At 41.9% G+C, this 21,787-nt stretch overlaps 1 pseudogene; it reads right to left on the bottom strand.

The window, feature by feature from the left end:
- Positions 1–4,351: 4,351 nt before the first annotated feature.
- LOC120764975 (5'-AMP-activated protein kinase catalytic subunit alpha-1-like) overlaps positions 4,352–21,787 on the bottom strand; it is an 18,870-nt pseudogene continuing 1,434 nt past the window's right edge.

Here is a 21,787-nt window from a genome sequence, read left to right as displayed (position 1 = left end):
CTGTTAGAAGCAGAAAATAGCAGACAGTCATGCAAAACCTCTCTGCAATTCCCTATTCCCGAGAAGCAGAGATTCCCTAATTCCATACTGGATTCTGCTCCTCAAACCCACCCATCGTCCTTATACCCTCCTCTCCCACCTGTTTTTTTCTCAGCAAGATGCAGTGTTTTCCTCTCAGGGCTCTTGTAATATATGTCCTAAAGTTAATTCGTGTTGAACAATAAATAATGTAATTGAATATATCTTGTAACAAGATTTTAGTTGAAATAGAGTTTAAAATCTATAAACCAAAAAGTGTATACAGGGTTAACCGGGACGACAGCTGCACAGGGGAGACACGAGTAAATCGCTGCCCGGGAACCTTGCAAAGGCAACACAAAAGGACGGAAACGGGAGATGGGTGCTCTGACGATCCCCTGATTGTATCAGATCACTATGTTATCTGTTCCGGCCCGATGTTACCATCTCCAAAAACTTCTCCAGACACGGCCATCAGGACATTGTTCTGCCTTCGAGAAACTATTCATCGGACCCCGGACACGGACATGACTATCTAATGAAGCTACCTCAAGGCACGAGTCTCATGGTCTCAGCTAGTCCCCAGCGAGAGACTGTATAAAACTCTGCAGCTTGGAGACCCAAATTGTGAACTTAGGGGGTGACATACTGACAGAGTGTGTTACCATGTTCACCCAGTGCTGACCCCGGGCTCAACGCTGTCCTTTTAATTGTGGCTATCGGAGACTGTCATTTTGTCTCTCAATAAAATTCCAAAATTTTGATTTATCGAATTTAGTGAATCGTATTTATTACAGCTCTGATCACATAGATACATCCCTAAGAAACACACACCACATGGTGGAAGCTGATCGCAGCCACCATGTTCTTCCACCTCCTTCCCACTATACCTTCTTCCCCCAATTCCCGCCCTGACTCCATATCTCTCACCTAATCCCCGACCCTTCCCCCCAGTGCCTCCCCCTCCCTCTGAGTGGCGGCGCGAAGGGGGAGGGTGCCTTACAATCAGCAGTCCCAGCATGGCTTTGTGTGTCTCGGTAACAGTTGTAGGCAACTTTTGGTCAATGTTCACTAATTGCATGCCTTGTACCACACTGGTGATGAGCCAAATGAAACAGGGGATCAAACAAGAAAGAAATATTAGACCAGCTGTAGCGCATAAAAGGAAGAAGCCTAACTTTTTCCACCATTCTACTCCCAACACATTATCCCACCAGCTAGTATTTAGCATTGATTCCCACTTTTGAACTGGTACGTGGGCGATTTTTCTGATATCATTGACTATGTCCAGGACGGCATCTCCATTGTCATCTATTTTTAAACAACAATCTGATGTATTGAATTTTCCACAAACACCCCCTTCTTCAGCTAATAGATAGTCTAAAGCCAACCTATTCTGATACACAGCCGCTCTTGTTTGGGTTTGTTGCTTTGATATTAATTCTATTGCCCGACCAGTTTTGTTCATTATTATCTCTACAGCAGCTTGAAGTCTTATAATACGATTTAGCATATAAATTGGGGTTCGATATCCCCAACTCCCATCTTGTGCCCAGGTGCCTGGCCCATATGCTTCCAGTATGCGTTCAGGGGGCCATTCCTCATCTCCCCATTTTTGGAATCTTCCAATCAATTCTCTTTTGATTCTCTTTAGATCCTCATAAACCGGAATCCCTAACTGCTCCCCATCAGGTCCTGGTAAAAGAAAAAACCCTGGCTGTATAATTCCCAGAGTGCAGCTCCCTTTCCACTGAGAGGGGAGTTTTGGGTATGCTCTTTTCCCACATATTCAAAATAAGCCATCTGGAGCTTTCCAATAGTTAAATTTTTGTTGATCTATATTCTCCTAAAATTTGGAAATTTCTAGGATGCCATAGTAAGGATTTTTACCTGTATCATTACACTGAAAAAGTTTTATTTTGTTATCATACTTACAATTCACTTTTTTTGCTTTTTCTTGGGTCCAATACACGGTTGGTTCTTCTGGGACCCACCATACAGAAGTGCCATTACTAACCTTATATCTTTTACAGGGTGTTTTTCTTACTTCATATAGGAAGCTTTTCCCAGTGCGCCAGAGACATTCTTCCCCTATCACTGTTGAGCTTAAAATCCACCCTTCTGGTCTGTTTTCTCCACTTGTACTTGCTTGGTTCCATTTTAGAAGCTCAATTGGGCCTAAGCTGCTGCCTTTCCATGGCCATTCTTCTGACATCAAAGCCCCTCCACAGACCCAACAATTGGTTATGTTAAGTTCCCTAGTTATTCTTTCCCCCAATTCTACAAACTGATTTTTACCCATCCTTGAGATATCTATTTCTTTTTCTAATTGCTGTTCAAGTTTGGTATACAAATCGTTGATGGAAATTGGCACAGGCTTAGGTGGTTGTACTGACTTAGCCTTTTTGCTTATCAACTGCTCTTTTACTAAATCTTGTGCTTTGTGCCCAATAATGTAGGTAAAACAAATCCATCTCTCCTCTTTTGGGCATTGACTTCCCATCCTGCTACCACTTGTTCCTAAGTTCTCTGCAATCCAGTACTTTTTCCCTTTATGTATGCAATTGCCCAATTTGGATGGGTTGTAACAGTGACTGTTGACATGAGTGTGAGAAATGAAAAAAGAACCTCGGTGTCTTTCCATGTACAGCTTTTCGTAACATCTGTAGCATGGCCTTGTCGATATCCTAAAAGGGAGAAGACAAAAATTGAGTGACAGAAAAAGGAGTAAAAGAGGTCCAGTATGGCTTATACTCCCACCTCCCATGCCTATGGGGTTGCAACCCACAGCAGGTGTATTTGATCTTCTTGGTGGTGAATACAGAGGCCAATCTGGTCTTGCCCTCTATTTCCTTGTGTCTTGGTTTTGAAAAGACAGGTGTCTGCTATGGAGAGGCAGGCCTCTCTAGGAAATGAGGAATTTGAATCCTGCCCTCCGTGTTATTATAATTTGGAAGATTAAAAAAACAACTTTTCAGTCAGAGCTATGGGGAAAAGGAATAACAGTCCTTTACTAGTAAATATAACAGGTCAGACAAAAAACAACAGCAATTATAACAACAGTAGAACAGAACCAAGAACCCCGAGGGCAAACGGTGGAAGCTCCGGTGCTGATGGCTGGAAGCCGGGCGTGGTGGACTGTCCTCCGCAGGCAGGGGGTGTCCTCGGCAGGCAGAGGTGGCAGTGCTGGAGAAGCCACAGCGGCGGGACCCGGGCTCACTTAAAATCCAGCAGGACAGCAAAGAAACTCCGAATTCCTGGATACTCCAACAGATGGTAGAATTCCCAGGACCAGACTCCTTCGTTAACCATGGACTCCAGCAGCCAGCAGCCCCTGATCTGTGCTCCCCGGAAGACCAGAGACGCCCGACCCCCACCCTCAGCTCTCTCTCCCAGAGCTTTTTTTTTTTCCCTCCCCCAAAACTAAGTTATCAGTTCTTTTGTCCAGGTTAAGTACTCAGCATTTAGTCTCCTAGCAACTTGGGGGGGGAAAAATTCTACAGGAGACTTAACCCTCAACACATTCTTTTAGTGTGTGTTAATAAAACTATTTGTTCATTTTTAAGCTTGAGCCTGCTTTGCTTTTCTCCTAATCTCTCTCCCACAGAAAAAAAATAAATACTAAGACCACTACACTAAATTTGGCATCCAGAATTTAGCGAACGTGAAACCACTACATTAATTGGTGTTTCTGCCCAGTTTAAAAATTAAAACCATTACACAGTCCACAGAATTTCACCCTGAGTGCATTACAAATCTCCTACATATATTTTCACATGGTTGTATTTGCATGCATTTAATCACATTTATCTGTTATTAAAATTAGTATATTATAATGCATTAAACTATTCTTTATCATTTACTGTCAAATAAGAGGGAAGAAACAGTAGTTTTAACATATTACTGTTAGATGCTGACAATTCTGATCAACTAAGGCACAACTATCGATGATGATCAAGTCATACTTAAGCCACTGAAGTACATTTACTTACAGTGCATTTGATGTATTATCAGTGAAAAAAGCGAGAGGGCCATCATAACTTAAATATTTGAATTCTAACGTGCAATCAGTGTATAGTGTTATGAACACTGGCCCAAGGGCACGTGACTTCCTATACCTGTATTATGCTACTGGACAGCGGACAATCAGAATTCACTCCAGCTTCAAAATAATATACATAATGGTCTATATCATTCCAACCCCCCCTGAAAATTGCGTTCTGTGGCTAGTTTTTTCAGCACCTTAGTTAATTTAAATTGATTATAACTGGAAGCATCTGACTATGATTTAGGCATGCTTACTGCTGTAAAAGAAATAAGCCCACTTTCAAACTTATTGTGCAAGTATTTTAATAAGATTTGCACACATCTCAAAGAATTCTATTGTATGACTCCCTGGTCTTGGAGTTAATTCAGCCTTAGAAGAATCAATCAAAGAGGTCACTGATGGTGTAAGGGATATATCTGCAGATTTTCCCTGTGCATCACCATCTGAATCTTTTTGACAGGATCTACAGTTGCTCACAGAACTGGATCTCTGTGGAGTTGCAGTCCCAGATTTTGCTTCAGTAATTTCATCTGGGGGACAATTGGAGAGAAGAGGAAAATTAATCATAGGAACAGCAAACTTCCCCTTTTCACACTTCCAATCTTGATTTTCTTAAATGTTGATTAATATATAAACAGCTTTTGCAACTGTATGTAGTTGATACAAAATAAAAGCTTATACATATAGCAACAGAATTAAATGTGCTTATGCAAATTATTCTTGTGCTCTGAACTGTGCTCCAGGACTATCTGATCCAGTTTAGACCAGCACTCACCACATTTTTTCATGAAGTAGTTTCAGCAGCTAATAGTTAAATAGATTTAGCTTAAACTTAAAACAGAAACATGGTAGCATCATAAGGTTAAGTCAAATAACAATTTGAACATTGTATAGATGCTTTTTGATAGTATTTTATTTGCTTTCTTTCTATTTGGTTATTCATACTTGGTTATTTGTGTTTCCTTATAATTCATTGATGCATTAAATGCTAGCATCTACATCCTTCATTTTTGGAAGTTTTTTCCTTTAATATGCATTTGGGCTGCAACAGTTTAAGTTTACTTCTAAGATGAAAGTATTTCTACCTCATACCGAAAGTAATTTTCTGCTGAAGTATCTCTACTCTTACTTTATATACTCAACATAAGTTTTGACTTGCACCTGTCACCAGAAAAAGTTATTTCTAAGAGAAGTTAGTGAACACAGAAGAGATTGGGTTTTCACATCAAAGCTACTTTAAACTACAGTTTGTAAGAGGGATAGAGAAGGGCTAGCTGTGGTGAAGGGAAAGTCAGATCAGCTTCACTGTTGGAAGAGAGATGCCAAATCCATGCCCTAGGCTTGTATTTCCTCAAGAGTTGAGGCCAGGACTGCAGCTGCCTCAGTTGCATGGCTCTAAGCAGTCTATCTTCCCTTCAACAGGAATGGCATTTGTCTTATACTACAGTAGAGGTCAGTGCAGGAAAGTGATTAATGCCCTGTATCAAATACTACTAGATCTAAGCAAGCACTTATATGGTTAGAAGGGACAAGGCAAGAATTGCATTGCCAAGTCAGATCAGGTTAAACTGTCATGAGACTCAGCCTTAGTCATCCTATAGTGTAATCCAGCCATATTCCAGTAAATCCTTTTTCTATTACACATTTTCCTAGGCATATCATGTACACTTTTGGCTATAAATAATTTGCTTTAGTCTACTGTGCTCTTAAAGAAGCATTACAGACAATCTGTATTTGCTACTCCATTTTCAGGACTTGCAGTTTGTGCTAGTTTTCACTGGAATAGTTAATTTTCTTCCTAGTAGCTAGCATGGGGCTATGATTTGGATTCGTGATGAAACTGTGTGAAAATACAGGGATGTTTTTGTTATTGCTGAGCAGAGCTTGCACAGCATTGTTGGAAATTAACCATGTTGATAGGAGAAGTACAAGGAAAGAATGTGCTGACAAACGAAGCATGAGGAACGGACCAAGACGTCGCGGTTAGGTGATCACGGTGGTCAAAGAAGAATAGAATTTATGGTGGGAGCCTTTTGTGTAAATAAAGATAAGGGAAGCAGGTGTTGTGGGAACGGGATATAGCCTATAGAAATTAGAAGATTAATGTTAAACTGAAATGTCATGTATAGCACGTACGTTGATGATGTAATCTGTAAGAAATAGTATAAAACCTGTAAGAAAATGAGGGTCGGTGGGATTCTGATTTGGGACGCTAGTCCCCGGGTCCCCGGGCCCGAATAAAGCACCGCATAAACTACTTTGTGGTTTGTGTTTCTCTTCATTGGGCAACAGTTTTCTGGCGACCGCGGCAGGACTCCGAAGGTTGCTGGGGCGGTTCGCGAGGTGATCTACTCCACGCTGGCACCAGGTGATTTCTGGGGAGACATCAACCCGTGCCCGACCCCACGCCTGTCGGACAACTACGAGGTAAGCCCAAAAGGTGCTTTATTCTTAAAGGATTTTAGACGCCTGCCGATTAAGACGGACCTACGATCCGCACGGTTGGGCTTGGACGTCCCAGGTTGGTGGAAAAAAATTGACCATAAATCTCGACGAAAGTTGAGTAGGATCAATACCTGCTAGCAGGATATAAGGTGGTAAAGGATATAAGGTGGTAAAGGACATAAAGTGGTAAAAAAAAAAAAAAAAAAAAAAAAAAAAAAAAAAAAAAAGATGCCATTTAAAGGGTTTAAAACGTCCTCGACAGGGATTGAAATCCCGGAGGGCTCACCACTAGGTTGTTTAATAAGGAAATGGAAAGAAGGGAATTTTGGTCAAGAATTAGCTAAAGATAAGTTGATTGATTTTTGTAATCATGTTTGGCCACAATATGACACCGCGGGAATGCAGTGGCCTAGGAATGGGACGCTGAATCATGATATTATTACTCCAATGATGCATTATTTACAGGATAATGGTAAATGGGAAGAGATACCATATTTGGATCTGTTTTATTACTTGGGACGGAGAACGGATTGGCAGAAGGAATGTGGAATAATGGTTCTGACTGTGGCAAATGAGAAGTGTCGGGGTTGCGAGAATCGGGATCAAAAGGCGGACTATCTAGTTAAATATAAAGACCCTGAGGAGGATGTGTCCCTACTGGTCTCCCCTAGCACTCCCCCACCTGAAACTGCTTCGGAAGAAGAGGGAGAAGAGGGTGGGGAAACAAGGGAAAAAAGGGATGGCAAGAATAAACGGCATACCCCGATATCTAAACGAACAAGGGGTCACCTAGTCTCTAAGAAAGGGGGCCGGGAGGGGGGAACACACGTAATGGCCCCGCTGAGAGAGGCGGTGGGACCCCAGGGAGATCGAGTAATGGTGAAAGTTCCGTTTTCCCCGAATGACCTGATAATTTAGAAGCAATCTGCAGGATCTTATAGGGAGGATCCCGACCGTATGGCCAGGGTAGTAAAAATGGTAATAAAAACTCAGAACCCTGATTGGAATGATTTACAGGTTTTATTAGATACTTTGATGGACTCTACTGAGAAGGAAATGGTGTTGCGGGCTATGACAGAAAGGGCGAGAGAAATGATAAGGTTGCGGGTGGCGGATGGAACTCTGAATGAATTAGTACCAAGGGAAGACCCTGAATGGAACCCCAATACAGCACGGGGACACCAAGCATTGAAGGGATACCAGGAATTGTTAATTGAAGGAGTTAGAACAGGCATTCCAAAGACGGTAAATTGGTCCAAACTTTATTCAGTGAAACAAGAAAAGAATGAATCCCCTTCTGCTTTCTTAGAACGATTGAAGGAAACTGCGAGACGGTATACTAGTTTAGAAGTAGAGGGGGAAGCGGGAAGGTTACAATTGGCATTAATCTTTATGGGGCAGTCCCAGGAGGATATTAGAAAGAAATTGCAGAAGTTAGAAGGTGAGGATACCCGTAATTTAGAAAAATTGTTGGAAGTTGCCTGGAAGGTCTATAACAATCGGGAAAAGGAATCAGTCAGGAAGCAACAAGCTAGCATGTTGGCAGTACTCCAGCAAGCTGTGGGGAGAGGTAATGGGAGGGGGCGTGCTCGAGGCAGAGGAGGATTTGGTAGGGGTCGTGGCGGGGGCCAGGTGAGACTGGGATATGACCAATGCGCCCTTTGTAAAAATAAGGGACATTGGAAAAATGAGTGCCCATTGAATAGTGGGATTGGAATTCCGAGGCAGTTTAGGAATTCGTCAGCAGAGGTCGCCCAGGCGCTGGTAATGGGAGAATATCAGAATCAGAGCTGACTAGACCGGGATCTCAAGGTTATCATGGAAGTAGAGGGAGAACCGTTAGAATTTAGAATAGATACAGGTGCCACATATTCTGCAATTAATACACAGGTAGGGTCATTAAGTGACACAAAAATACAAGTAGTGGGGGTTACTGGAAAAATTGAAGAAAGGGCATTTCTTCGGCCAGTAGATATAAAGTTTGGGGGAAAGGAATTTGATAATCAATTTTTGTACATGTCAAATAGCCCTGAATCATTGATAGGACGAGACCTATTGTCGATGTTACAGGCCAGAATTATTTTTGAAGGAGGTAGGGTCAAGTTAGAAATTCCGGAAGAAAATATTGGTAAAATGTTCATTATTAAGGAGGTAGAGCCCCAACCCATTAGAGAAGAAATTGAGCAAGCTGTAGTTCCCTGGGTATGGGAAACTGGGACCCCCGGAAAGTCAAAGGCAGCACAGCCAGTAGTAGTAGAACTAAAAGATGGGAAAGAACCAGTACGACTAAAGCAGTATGCAATCAAACCTGAAGTCAGGCGAGAGGTAGCCCCAATTATTGATCAATACCTAAATTTAGGCATTTTGCAGGAGTGTGAATCCGAATATAATACTCCTATTTTTCCAGTTAAAAAGCCTAATGGAAAGTATAGGTTAGTGCAGGATTTAAGAGCAATAAATGAGATAACCAAAGATATTCATCCCGTAGTTGCTAATCCTTATACCTTGTTGACATCTGTATCAGAGAAATTTGAATGGTTTACCGTGATTGATTTAAAAGATGCCTTTTTCTGCATCCCACTGGCACTTGAAAGTAGGAAATATTTTGCATTCGAATGGGAAAATCCAGACACAGGACGAAGAAGGCAGCTGACTTGGAGCCGACTACCACAGGGATTCAAGAACTCCCCTGCCATTTTTGGGAACCAATTAGCTCGGGAACTAGAAGAGTGGAAGACAACCCAGGTAACAGTACCAAGCATGTTCTATGTGGTTCTCCAATATGTGGATGATATTTTCCTAGCAGCTACGGAACGAGACATCTGCTCCCAATTAACCATAAGCCTTCTGAACATGCTGGGACAAGGAGGATATCGAGTTTCGCGAGACAAAGCACAGCTGGTAAGAACAGAGGTTGTCTATTTGGGGTGTGAAATCTCTAAGGGGGTGCAGAAATTGGGGACTAACCGCATAGCGGCTATCTGCACCATACCCGTCCCCCGAAACCATCAGGAACTCCGATCTTTCCTCGGAATGGTGGGGTGGTGTCGGCTGTGGATTCTGAACTTTAGACTGCTGGCACAGCCCCTGTATGAGGCCCACAAAGAAGTGCACTGGACTTGGGGACGTGCACAGGAAAAAGCCTTCCTAGAACTAAAGCAGGCCTTAAAGGAAGCCCCCGCGCTGGGATTGCCAGATTTGAGCAAAGATTTCCAGCTATATGTTACTGAAAGACACAGATTGGCATTAGGGGTACTAACACAGAAAATAGGGCCATGGAAGCGGCCTGTGGGGTATTTCTCTAAACAATTAGACACCGTTAGTGCCGGCTGGCCAGGATGCCTGCGAGCGGTAGCGGCAACGGTGCTGCTAATACAAGAAGCAAGGAAGCTGACTTTGGGAAGGAAGCTGGAAGTATATGTGCCCCATATGGTAATTGCAGTCTTAGAGCAAAAGGGAGGTCACTGGCTCTCATCCAGCCGCCTGTTGCAATATCAGGCGTTGCTACGGGAACAAGATGATATAGAACTGAAAATAACACCCCATTTAAACCCAGCAGAATTCCTCAGGTTGGAGCGAGAGGAAGGGGAACTTGTCCATGACTGTGTGGAGATGATTGAGCAGGTCTATGCAAGCAGAGAAGATTTGAAGGATGCACCGATCGATAGCCCAGACTGGGAGTTGTTCACCGACGGGTCCAGTTTTGTCGAGAACGGCACCAGGTATGCGGGTTATGCGGTAGTCACAACTCTTCAAGTAATAGAAGCAAAGGCTCTTCCCCCTGGAACCTCGGCTCAAAAAGCAGAAATTAGAGCCTTAACTCGAGCCCTCGAATTGAGCAAAGGAAAGAGGGTCAATGTTTGGACTGATTCAAAATATGCCTTTAGGGTGGTGCATGTACATGGAGCTCTGTGGAAAGAGCGGGGATTGTTAACGTCTCAAGGGTCAACAATAAAACATAGAGACGAGATCCTACTCCTGTTAGAGGCTGTAAGAGAACCCGAGGCAGTAGCAGTAATGCATGTGCCAGGACACCGAAGAGAAGAGGGAAAGATATACCAAGGTAATCGATTGGCAGATAAAACGGCTAAAAGAGTAGCGAAGGAAATAAGGATTCAATCAGCTCTTATTCCAGCTAAGGGAAATCCGGTGGATTCCTACATGAAAGATGAGCCTCCATACCTACCAGATGACGTGAAGTTAGCCCACCTGGTGAAAGCTCAGAAGAATGACAAAGGGTGGTATGTAACAGCAACCGGGCAGGTGGTAGTACCTGCAAAGATAATGCGAGCAATCTTGGAGACTGAACATTACAAGTGCCACTGGGGAGCGGAGGCCTTGGTAAAACTTTTAAAGAATGAGGTAATCTCTAATCAGATATTAACAATGGCAAAGCGGGTTAATGCAACCTGTCCCACTTGTGTGAAAAATAATCCCCTAGTGCGAAAACAGGTTCAAATGGGAGGGTTAAAGGTAGGCCCACAGCCTGGAGACTACTGGCAAATAGACTTTTCGGAGCTGCCTAAAGCCCAAGGTAATAAATACCTTTTAGTGTATGTATGTACCTTTTCAGGATGGCCGGAGGCGTTTCCCTGTTGCACGAATCAGGCAAAGGAAGTGGTTAAAACCCTTTTAAAAGAGATAATCTGTCGGGGGCTTACCCCAACATTGAGGTGGTTTCAGGGTCCTTGCTCCCCTGCACAGCTCCGAGCCGAGCCGAAGGAAGAGACGGAGTTCTCAGGTTTAGATTTCTCAAGGTTGCATACTTCGTTTATTGTTTCTTATCTTACAATTTTCTCGGAGTCCGACAAGATGTTCGCAGCTGCATGGATTCCTCACGTCTCCCCCCGAGCTGGGCTGTCCTTATCTTTTATACTAATTACTACGTATTTCTTATTTACTATTTCTTACCAATGTCTATCACTATTACTAAAAAGGTCATCTTTACTTTGACCCAATCCTCACTAACTACTTTGTGCCACGTCAATGCAGCAATGGAGTGAGGGAAGAAGAAGGAGAAGGAGAAGGAGACAACGCCCCAGATTCTCCATCTTGTCCCCATTCACTTCAATGCTAGAAACTTAAAACTATTATTTTCTCATTCTGTGATAAGCTAAACTACTATTTCTCACATTCTTGTGGCCTGTAAACCTTCTCTCAGTGTAGGAAGTTTTTCCCATGGACTGAAATCAAAGCCAGTGTCTCTCTGAGCTCTGGGCTGGGGTCCCAGACCCCCCTGCCCAGGTCCCTGACCCTCCAGGGCAACCAAAGGAATGCCCTGGACTCCAACAATAATCCCCCAGTTTGGAATCCCGTTAAGAATGTCATCAGATAGGGGACCGCATTTTGTGGCAGGAATCATTCAAGGTGTAGCCAAGGCATTAGGGATTAGATGGGATATACACACTCCATGGAGACCGCAGTCTAGTGGCCAGGTAGAAAGGATGAATCAAACATTGAAAAATCAGTTGAAAAAGATTTGCCAGGAAGCCAAAGTTCAGTGGCCCCAAGCTCTGCCAATAGCATTATTGCGCATCCGAATAAAACCCAGGGAGAGGATAGGAGTCAGTCCGTATGAAGTATTTTATGGTAAAGCTTATCATGCTGCAACCTATCAGGGGGACCCCCATTTAACAGGAGACCAAGTATTATTAAATTATGTGTTATCTTTGAATAAGACTCTTGCAGCTGTACGGGGAGCCTTGCAGTGGAACCGCCCGCTACCACTAGAGAACTCAGTTCATGACATCTCGCCGGGAGACCATGTGTACGTGAAAAATTGGAGCGTGGAGCCTCTAAAAGAGTCATGGAATGGTCCCTACCAAGTGCTGATGACCACGTATACCGCCGTCAAGGTCGCTGGGATTGATAACTGGATACACTACACCAGGGTGAAGAAGGTACCGACGAGATGGGAGGTGCAGCCCATAACGGACACCCGGATGGTATTCCGAACAAAGCCCTGATCATCTTGATACTGATTGTTTGTCAGTTAGTAGCCTCAGCAGTTATAATTCATGTACCAGACCCTTTAGTCTTAGTACCGGAAAGTAGAAATGTTGAATTAACCTGTTTGTTTTCTGACAACCAGAAAGCTGGATCCCATGAAATTAATGTGAGATGGAGAAAAGGCCTTGACATCGTAAGTAAAGGAATAATGACACTTTGGGATGACCATCAGCAATCAGGAAACACTACCTTAAGGATTCCTAAAATCACAACTTCTGGAGAAGGTAGATACACCTGTGTAGTATGGATAAAAGATAGTTTTGATTATGGGGATTTCGAGTTAGAAATTATAAATGAAAACTATACCAGTGCAGGTTCGGTAATAGTAGCACCCTTGAGAACAAGCCAGGATATTTGGTTGGGCCCGCCATTGAGAATTAGTTGTCAATACACCTTGAAGAATAATTGCAAAAGAGGAATAAGGATTAGCTGGTGGAAAGAGAGAGAGATGGAATGGGATCAATTGAATGAAGGAAGTAGTGAGTGGAAGAAAGAGTCTGGAGGGGTCGGGTAGTATAATATCACATCTTTTGCTTCAACAACTATGGCAGGGAATTATCTGTGTATAGTTAAGTGTGGATTAGATGGAGGATTTGGACTTTGGGAAGTGGTCGCTAGAACAAACCCGGATCAGGGAATAGGAGCAACTGAAAGAACAATCTTAGCAGTAGAAAAGGAAAATATTGCTTTACATTGTACAATATCACAAAATTACACTGAGTATGGGTGGTGGCATGAAACAAGGATTAGGCCGGGATCAAAGTATAAAATCACAGCAAGAAGAAAGGAAATAGCATTGCAAATTACTAATGTACAGAAAGGGAATGACGAAAGAGAATATTAGTGTTAGATAGCCCGAGATAATTGGTGGGGTCACAGTCAGGTAACGTTAAGAGTAAGGGACATACGAGTTACCAGACAGGTCCCGGAGAGAAATCAAACCTTAAAAATAATAGAAGGACAGGAAAATTTAATAGTAGGACTAATTCGAGACTTCGGAAGAATGCAAAATACAACTTCAATAACAGCCTGCCTGCCTCTTCCCCAAGCGGCTGGAGACCCGATCCCGTGGGGAATTATACCCATAAGGGAGATGCCAAGCGCCACCGCAAATGTGACCTGGAACTGTGAAATAGTGTCTAAAGAGATTTTAGACTGAGTAGAGGTTTGTATGTTACGAAGAAAGATTAGTAAACAAAATTGTCAGCAAATACCAGGATATTATCAGTGGATAGAGGATCCAAAATTGTCAGCAAATACCAGGATATTATGGATGGATAGAGGATCCAAGCTTAAGGGAAATTGTTTGGTAATTGGAAAAGTGTCCGAGCCATGCGATAAGATCCAAGTTCAGAATAAGAGAAAGAAGATAGAAGAAGTATGTCAGAATACCACTGAGACAATGACAATGGAGGAGTGGAAAACAATCTGGGGACCTAGTCTGTTAGAAACTTATAGTTACCTAGGGAAAGTGAATTGGTGCATAATGTGGGAAGGGAAAAAGAATCAAGATTTTGGGCAGAAGTCATTATTCAAAGAACAATATAGGAAAAAGGTGGAGATGATAGAGTTATGGAATTGTACACAGGTACTAACCTGTGACACTCCACCAGTGCAGATTGGACTTGAACCAGTGCAAGTGCTGTTGCAGTGGGGATGTGAATGTAGAGGATATAATCACACCCTTGCAAAGAAAGAAAAGGAGCCCTGGGATTGCAAGACGACCACGGTTAGGAGCCCAGGAAATTTAGTTTGGGTTATGAGACATGGATTATGGACTACACACATGCCCATAGATGGTGCAGTTACACAAATTACATTAGGGGTTCCTACCTTATGCCCATTCTGGAAAACTTCTAAGCTGCAAGAAAAGGAATTGGTAAGCAGAAAGAAAAGGGAGATAGAAGATGATGCTTCGATTCAGGAAGATTGGCATGAACCTGATGATAGAGTAAAAGTAAGATGGATGTTAGAATCACTGTTTGCCCCTATATCATCTTACAGAAACAGGGAGATGTTGTACCGATTATTAGGACAGACGGAGAGGCTTGCAGCTACAACTAAAAAAGGTTTTAGAGACTTGAATCTTCAGCTGCAAGCGACTACTAGAATGACATTACAAAATAGAATGGCATTAGATTTGCTGCTACTTAAGGAACATGGAGTTTGTGGATACTTAAGAAACAGAGTAGACCATTGCTGCGTGCACATCCCAAACGTGACAGAAGAAATAGAAAAAGATATAGATCAATTAGAACAAATAGAATCCAAAACAAAGGAGATACAAAAAGATGCTGAGCATAATTGGGTAGGAGCCCTGTTGAGCTCCTTAGGGATCCAGGTTTCCGGTTGGGTATCATCTATAGTACAATATGTAATAATGTTTGTAATCATGATAATTGTAGTGATCATTGTATATAGATGTCTTTTAGGAATGATTCTGAAAGAAGGGGCTCACACCAAAAGGGTAATACAAGCAGTTACCCGAAGAGAAGTAATACAACCTCGTGTAGCTGAGACTCAAACCTAAGAAATTGAGCATCCTTGCAACGGAATTGAAGAATGCTCAAGAGGGGGGACTTGTTGGAAATTAACCATGTTGCTAGGAGAAGTACAAGGAAAGGATGTGCTGACAAACGAAGCATGAGGAACGGACCAAGACGTCGCGGTTAGGTGATCACGGTGGTCAAAGAAGAATAGAATTTATGGTGGGAGCCTTTTGTGTAAATAAAGATAGGGAAGCAGGTGTTGTGGGAACGGGATATAGCCTATAGAAATTAGAAGATTAATGTTAAACTGAAATGTCATGTATAGCACGTACGTTGATGATGTAATCTGTAAGAAATAGTATAAAACCCGTAAGAAAATGAGGGTCGGTGGGATTCTGATTTGGGACGCTAGTCCCCGGGTCCCCGGGCCCGAATAAAGCACTGCATAAACTACTTTGTGGTTTGTGTTTCTCTTCGTTGGGCAACAGCATCAAGGCCTTTTCTGCTTCTCATACTGCCCTGCCAGTAAGTAGGCTGGGGGTGCAGAAGAAGTTGGGAGGGAACACAGCTGGGACAGCTGACCCCAGCTGACCAAAGGGATAGTCCAGACCATATGACATCATGCTCAGCATGTAAAGCTGAGGGAAGAAGAAGGAAGTGGAGGATGTTTGGAGTGATGACATTTGTCTTCCCAAGTAACTGTTATGCATGATGGAAATGGCTGAACACCTGCCTGCCCATGGGAAGGAGTGACCAAATTCCTTGTTTTGCTTTGCTTGCACATGTGGCTTTTGCCTTCTGTATTAAACTGTCTCTATCTCAACCCATGAGTTTTCTCAATTTTACCCTTTTGATTCTCTCCCCCATTTTACCAGGGGAAAGTGAAGGAGCAGCTGTGTGAGGCTTCGTTCCTAGCTGGTCTTAAACCACAACAGAGTTGTATGCTGTGTTACTATCACTCTATAAAAGTTTTTTCTACAGATCTGTCCAACTGCTTTCAAGACTTCACTTACTGCAAGTGTATGCCCATCTTAAATTTTGTCTACTCCTACTATTGGTGGATTGGACCTGGTTGACAGCTAAATCCCCAGCCAGCCCTTCATTCATTCCACCCTACCCTCAGTGCAATGGAGGAAGAGAATTGGAAAGACAAAAGCAAGAAAACTCATAGATTGAGATAAACAATGTACTAAGATGAAGAAAGAAAGAAAAAAAAAGTGGTGCAAAGGCAACCACGTGCCACCTCCTATAAGCATACTAACATGCAGCCAGTCTCTGAACAATGGCTACCTTCCCCAAACTCCCATCCACTCATATTTTTTGCTAAGCATGACATCATATAGCATGATGTTGGATATCAGACAGCTACAGAAGCTGAACTGGGTAGCACTGCAGACCTTTTGGCCCTGGTACAGTGAAAACTGAGGGAGATAAACTCAAGGCAAGAACAGAAGCGAAGACATCATGTCTGGTCTGACCCTCTGATGCTGACCGTTCTGACGAGGTAAGATACAACAAGGACTTTGCTGGCCAAAGAGATAATAAGGACATTACTAGCTAAGAAGAATAATCAGAAGATTGTGTTTCTAATGGGGACTGGGACAAAGGGGTCAGAATGGAAAATTTTGTACTAACATAGTGACCTATAAATACTGGTGAATTTGAGTAATAAACTGGCTTTGTTTTGTTGGCATAAACAGAGTCCATGTCAGTCAATCCTCGCAGCATGACATATCACTTTGATCAAGCCAAGTCAGCAGTTCAGGTTATGTCTCCTCAACACTTCTTATTCACCCCCAGCCTACTCATTGGGTGCACCACAGTGAGAAAACAGAAAGACTAGATACTATGCAAGTACTGTTCAGCAATAGCCAGAACACTGTTTTAGTCAGATCAAAAACACAGCACCATACCATCTACACTGAAGAAAGTTAACTCCATCTCAGCCAGATGCAGTACAGCAATGTACAGCTAAAGTAAAATCTGCATGTCTAAATGCCAAGCTTTATCTTCACTAGGAAAATATGTTCCCATACTTATTTCAGATCTAAATTAATGTTTAAATTTGGGGATGAGACCACAAAACCAGTTTAGGTTGATTCAAAGCTCACCTCCAACAATCCTTCCCCTTTTGCACCAGTAATATTAGTGCTGGTGCAGACACAAAAAGGAGCAGTTGGAGAGTTGATATAGCTAAAAAGTGATTATTTAAGGAATGAAACAGCTAACCATCTGATCATAGGAACACTAGACAAGGAAGGAATAAAGAAACATTAATGCAGATCTAGCTTGGCTTAAACTAATAGAGGGCAACAGTTACATCACTTATAAACAAGTAAGTTAAGACATGCTTGCATTTATTCCCCTTAAATTATTCCCCTTACAAGTCCATTGACTTATGTAAGTCTTTACATACCATCAATGCTACGGAAGTCCAGTAAGTACGTCCTGCTATCCACCTGATACAACTGTAGACTCATTTTGGAATATGCACTTGTCACTGGATTCTTGCTTCGAACACGCAGATAGTATGGATTTACAACCTAGTACACAAGAAATTTGACTTAGTAACTAGAACTGTTTTAGAAGCACTGCAATTGTTTTTCTTATTTCAACTCACTGGTGTTGTCAGGTGATTTCAGGTCTACCTGTCAGGGCTTTTTTTTTACCAACAAAAACACACCAAAAAACCCCAAACAAAACACCCCACTTAACATATTCCCAGAACCCCAGTAAGTACGTCCTGCTATCCACCTGATACAACTGTAGACTCATTTTGGAATATGCACTTGTCACTGGATTCTTGCTTCGAACACGCAGATAGTAGGGATTTACAACCTAGTACACAAGAAATTTGACTTAGTAACTAGAACTGTTTTAGAAGCACTGCAATTGTTTTTCTTATTTCAACTCACTGGTGTTATCAGGTGATTTCAGGTCTACCTGTCAGGGCTTTTTTTTTACCAACAAAAACACACCAAAAAACCCCAAACAAAACACCCCACTTAACATATTCCCAGAACCCCAGTAGAAAGATTAAACACATTAGCAAGATTATTCCTGTCAGCATAAATAGCCTCTCCCCCAAACCCTTCCTGCACAGCAAACACAAGTAGTACAGGCACACAAGACAATTTTCCACAGCACAAGAGAAGAGTTTCATACTTCAAGGCTATGTAATTACACAGCTCAAACAAAAACTTACTGTTATCTGCTGTAAAGACCCTTTATTCTTTACCTTCCATTCATAATCCAGTTGTTTAATTGCTCAACAAACTTCAGCCATGATATCATTTGGCCTACTCTGACTCCGTATTCCCAAGTGCCACTTCGCTCTTCTTACACCTTGGTGTTTTGACTTCTGTGGATTCAACTCATCAAGAGTATGGCGGGGACGTGGTGCTTCAGCTACTAAGAATGGCACTCTTTCAGGATGAGGTCGAGACAGATTGTGATCATCAAGAAAAGAATCCGGTGGACTTGTAGCCAAGTAGAAGTCTTCAGCCTCATTCATTATTCTTCTATTATCTATAATGAGGTGATAAGCAACCACTAAAGGGTCCTGATGATTTTGGCTGTATAGACAACTTAGCACTTCTTCTTCAGTGCATTCAAACTTCTCACACACTTCTTTTAAGGCTTCATCATCAATCATAGTAGAACTATATGATGGGTCTTCAGGAAACAGGTACTTGGGAAGGTCCTGCTTAAACCATTCATGTTCTCTAGATTTAAAAATAAAATCCGAGTATATATATGCAAAGCAAGTCTTTTTATTATTAAATTATTTTAAAATAAAATTATTCTTAGTGTATACAAAAAAGACCAAAAGTTGTCAGTACAAGTCCCCTTCTGTGCAGCACAACAGTACATAATGAAAAGTAATCATCTTCACAAGATTTTGCTAGACATTTTGCAGGAGACTGAAAAATGCCTCTTTCCTCTAAAGGTTTCAACTACCTGATCTTGAATAATATCTTTGTATAAGTAAACCAGCTTTTAGGCATTGGGTTTGTAGTTAGTGGTAGTAAAAAGAAAAACAATTTTAGTTTTGAGATATTTTCAACCGAAATTTGTATGCTACCCAATCAAAGCTGTCCCTCCCCAAGTACATACATAAGAATACCTAACAAATTAAAGAAATCTTGATACTGAATAGTTATTTTGGTAATGCTTGAACACTGAAGTCAAATGCTCCCCACCCCTAACAAGCTGCCTATGAGTTTTCCATTCAGAAAACCCCCTTGCTGTCTCTTCAAGCCTTAAAGAGTTGAGGGAAGGCTATGGAAGAGTTGATCTGTACCTCTTTACTAGTGTATCCATAGGCTAAGCATGAAAAAGAAATATATAGAAGGAACCAAATACTTAGGTTGCCCAATCATATGGAAAAAAAAGTTTTGTGTGCCTAGAGTAAGCTGTTTAACTAGTCAAAGGATAGAGCATGATGCTAATTTTATAAGTATCCTACTCTATAGCATAAAGACTTGCTACAGATTTAAGAGCAGTTATATTGATCAAGCTCTAGTCAGTATGAGCCTGAGAACATGCCTCAGCACAACTGCATTGAGCAAAATGTATTTCATCATAAGTAAGCAATTAACTTATAGGTTGGCACAGTTTTTTTTTCTGGTTATAGAGAAATGTGAAATGTTTTTCCCTGCCAGGACTGTGGAGTGGTTTTGTGGGGAGAGGACAGGGACCTATTGGAAAGCTAGCCAAGATATTGGCAGCTAGTTTAACCAATAAGGATGCTAATGCAACTTTGGAAAGGACATTTAAAACTCTCATCTCCAGCAGATCTGTCTCTTGCTTTGGAATCAGCCATGGGGTAACATTGTAGGTGGCGGGCGGGCCCAGGTCAGGCCCTGTTGCCCCTCTGGGCAGCTGGGTTGGGCCCAGCTGGGCCTCCAAGAGCTGCTGCCCGCATGGGAGCTGCCTGGGTTGAGCCCTTTTCTCCTGGCTGCCAGTGGGAAGAGAAAAAACCAGCTCAGCAATGCCACGTGTTCACAGCTTTGTGGCAGCTCCGAGCCGAGCCACCCTGGATGAGACCAAGGGGTGGAAGAGAGGACCTCCACCAGTTTCCCCTGTTGGCACAGCTTTGCATTTCTACAGCCTTGCAGCCCGGAGCAGAGAGCACATAGCCACTGCAGGCCTGGGCGGATTTTACCCTTTCCTAGCAACATGGAGCTTCTAAAGCACAACTCTTCCTTGAGAGAAAAAAGAAAGAAAACTGAGGGTATGTAGAACAGACACCACATGAAGTCAGTGGATTAGAAATGAAAGAACTGATAATATTGGAATAGGATTGAAGAAGTGGATATTTTTAACCAGACTTCACTGCAGTAAACTATGGAAAAATGGACTGTTCTTTGTAGCATCTTGGTGTTGTTGGGGAGAATGTTAATTCTAATCAAAATTGAGGACTGACGTAATTGAGATTTAATTGAGAACTTTAAAGGCCCCACTCCTAGGTTAGAAGGATGTCTCAGCCTTTGAGACAAAGATGATTTTAGACTAGAAGAAGTATTTGTAAATAGTACCCCAGATACACTGAGAGGCCTTGCTAATAGAACATCACCATCTGCGAAAACTCCAGGCGGTAGCAGATGTGTACCATTTAAGAGCCACTGGACTATTTTGTCTTGTAGCAAGCGTCTTCATGAAAAACCCTAGAGAGACTCTTCTCCTAAAGTAATGAGTGATTATGTCTAAATAGTAGAACTGACTGAAAATCACAAGTTGTGTCCTTCTATGTTGTTCAATAAGAAAGTTAATAGCTTATAAGGGGAGAAAAGAGTGTTTCAAAGTTTCATTCTGTTTTAGTTTTTCTTTTTTTTTTAGTTTAACTTTTTTTTCATTCTTTTAGTGTGTGTTAATAAAACTATTTTTGTTAATTTTTGAGCGTAAGCCTGCTTTACTTTTTCTCTTAATCTCTCCCTCCCACAAAAAAAGAATAAATACTAAAACCCCTACATTAATTGGTTTTTTTTGTCCAGTTATCATTAAATTAAGACCATTACAAATTAGAAGTAGAAAAAGTTTTTCCTATATAACTATAAAGCATAGCTCTAGCTGAATAACTGAATATTCTGTTATTATTTGTTACTGTGGGCCTCTTTCTTTGCATGCACATACCACTAGAAAAAATAAAGAAGTCAATTAAAAGTTTATCCTTTAAACTAAGATGATGTCTCATAGCTAATAGGACAAAATTGTTCAGGATTCAAAAATCCATCCATGCTCTGCAGTCAACATTTTTCAAAATATTTTTTCATATGACTTCTCTTTCAGACTTATTTAACACGACTTAGATGAATGGATAGGAACTTAGCTTAAGTTTTACAATGTTTAGTTCTCAGTGCTTTGATTTCTGCAAGTCTTCTCAATGACTTCTATGCCTCAGTCTTCAATAGCAAGTGCTCCAGCCACACCCCCCAAGTTAAGAAAGCGACTGGGAGAATGAAGACGCTAAGCCTACTGTAGAAAAATATCAGGTTCGAGACCATGTAAGGAACCTGAATATGCACAAGTCCATGGGACCCAATGAGATTCATCTGTGGGTCCTGAGGGAGATGGCAGAGAAAGTTGCTAAGCCACTATCGATAATTTTTTAAAAATCGTGGCAGTCAGGTGTACTTCCCAAGGACTGGAAAAAAGGAAATATAACCCCCATTTTTAAAAAGGGGAAAGTGGAAGACCCAGGGTACTACTGCCCAGTCAGTCTCACCTCTGTGCCAGGCAAGATCATGGAGCAGATTATCTTGGAAATTATGCTAAG

Source organism: Hirundo rustica, chromosome W (assembly GCF_015227805.2).
Source record: "Hirundo rustica isolate bHirRus1 chromosome W, bHirRus1.pri.v3, whole genome shotgun sequence".
Lineage (NCBI taxonomy): Eukaryota > Metazoa > Chordata > Aves > Passeriformes > Hirundinidae > Hirundo > Hirundo rustica.
Note: the sequence above shows the minus strand (reverse complement) of the source record. Positions and strands in the feature narration are given on the sequence as shown.